The sequence below is a fragment of the Geospiza fortis genome, unplaced genomic scaffold (genome assembly GCF_000277835.1).
Source record: "Geospiza fortis unplaced genomic scaffold, GeoFor_1.0 scaffold229, whole genome shotgun sequence".
In the NCBI taxonomy this organism is placed as follows: Eukaryota; Metazoa; Chordata; class Aves; order Passeriformes; family Thraupidae; genus Geospiza; species Geospiza fortis.
In genome coordinates this window covers 3,275,427-3,277,917 of record NW_005054357.1, presented here as the reverse complement: position 1 = coordinate 3,277,917, position 2,491 = coordinate 3,275,427, and positions in this window count along the sequence as shown.

The window sequence follows — 2,491 nt, the reverse complement described above, 5'->3', positions numbered from 1 at the left end:
GGGCTCCGGGAGCGCCAGCCGCACCGGGACAGCGCGGGGACAGGGACAGGACAGGGTCAGCCCGGGGCCAGCTGGGACAGCACGGGGACAGCTGGGTCAGCACGGGGACAGCACGGGGACAGGGACAGCACAGGGGCAGCACAGGGGCAGCACGGGATGGGGCAGTTTTCCCGGGATAGGGGTCAGGAAAGGCATAAAGAGGAGCTGATTTCCCGGGATAGGTCAGGAGAGGCATAGAGAGGGGCTGATTTCCCGGGATAGGCGCCGGAGCCGCTCCTGGTGTGAGGGAGGTCAGGGAGGTTTGGCCTCCTGCCCGGCTGACTCCCCGATCTGGGGGTTTCGGCAGTGCCTTTGCTTTGTCCAGTGTAAAACTTACTTTAAATCTTCTCCGTGCCCGTTTCTGTTGCCTGCTCTTCCTCACGTTTCTTTCCTGCCCTGCAGTTCTTTGGTCAGAAACTGACCTGTGAAACAGGACCGTTGGGAATGGAGTAAATAATGGGTGGGGGATGAAGAGCAGCTCCTGGTACCTGGCAATTTGTGTTAGTGGAGTTGGCTAATCGTGTAATGTGTGGAATGTTTTTAGTGGCTCCTGTGGAAAAAAAATAGGGGAGGTTTTAATTTATGTGGAGGTGTTGGATTTTTAATTTCCTCTGCCCAGTAAAAGCTGTTCAATAATATTCTGTTATTTCACCCCCGCATACCTTGCTGTGGACCCTGGTCAAATGAGTACCCTTGGCAGAGCATTCCTGTGGAATATTCTCTGAGCATCCCCTCTGGGGTCTGCACAAGTATTTCAGTAGTGGAGAAACTTTTCTACCCCCACTTAGCTGAGAGGGTAAATTGTGCTCTGGATCACTGTCCAGTGCTCAGCCCCGTGTTTTAAAAAATACTGCAAGGAAATGCACACGTGTGCACACTGATTTGGTTCTGCTCACATGTATCTGTGAAAATGTGTGTTCATGCATGATGTATCTTTCTGTTATCTTCCTGGATGTTGATTAAGCTTAAAGGAACTTACCTATGATGAAAAATTGTCTAATGTTTTGCAAGTTAATTTTGCTTCCTACAAAACATCAGTATAACCTGTGAAAGTAGTGAGAAAATGCAATCGAAACATCGTACCCATGACATATACTCTCATTTTACTAAATGATAATTTGCTTGCTCATTTCAGATAATGATTTTGTAGCCTAATCTTCTGTGATAAAACTGATAAACTCTTATGTATCTAATGCCACATGAAAATAGTTTTATATCAAATCCTGATTCAGTGATATCAATGCTGGTTAATAATGTCACTATGATCCCCAAAGCAAACTGTGGGAACTATTTTGTAAACTCCCAGTTAAAACTTGTAATGAAAGCGTCACATTAAGAGAAAACCCACTATATTTTCTGCATTAAATTTGGCAGAAAATCACCCCCCTGGCATTCCAGCTGCTCCTCAGATATCAGAGGGGCTGGGACAGCTGGGTTTAGCTTCTGAGCCGTGGCCAGTTCAGCAGCAGACATGCAGAGCTGGTGTGGCACTGGAAAGAGATGACCTTTGGAGTTCCTTCCAGGGCAGCCCAGCCCTGCCTGTGGTTCCTGGTGAGAACCCTGTGTGCAGAAGCATGTATGAGCCCAGGAAATATGAACCATCCAGCCAGCCACAAGCACAGTCAGGTGGGAGATGCCAGTGTAGCTGTGGAGGGATAGAATGCAAGAGAATAGTGCAGAAGGTAATCTCACCCCTGAGGAGTTGCAGCTGCACTAATTACCAAAGATTAGGAACAGGCCTGCCCTTAACAGGCCACAGCTGTGTCCAATAAGGATGGGTGCTATAAAAGAGTGGGTGAGATGGTAGGGAAGAGGGTTGGAGTTTGTTGGCTGTGCTGTGAAGAAGGAATCAGTGCTGTGAAGAGCTGCCTGTGAAAAATCACCAAGCAGGTATGGAACTTTTGCATTAAGATGACAGCATGTAATACTAGGAGTATGGTCACAAGCAGGCTGGCTTTCCCAATGTCCCAAGCAAGCACCTGGTGTATCTGAGTGCTGGAGTCTTACCCAGTAGGTGTCCCTGTGGGGAGGAGATAGGCAGAGCCCTCTGACAGTGCCAGGAATCAGAGATGGAGTCTCCTCTGACCTCCCTCACCACTACAGCTGTATTTATATTGCTTCCAGTGAGTGACAGGAGAAGGTGAAGTTGTGGTTGGCATAATTTCCTGTTTAAGTGGAGTTTGATTTTAGTCATGAGCATGTATGGGGGGTACTGACCCAAGGCTGGGTCATTCCTTTGGCTGAGTTCCTGTTCCCTGCATTGTTCCTGCCAGAGCATGACCACAGCACCTCTGTGCTGCTCCATCCTTGGTTTCACATCTGCATTGATTTCAGCAGGGCGAGACCAACTTGCTCCCTGCTGCTCCCTGCTTTGTTCCCTCCTCCCAGAGCAGCACATCCAGCTCCTGCTGGGATCCTGCTCCTAGGGATGCAGGCAGCTTGTCCCTGCTGA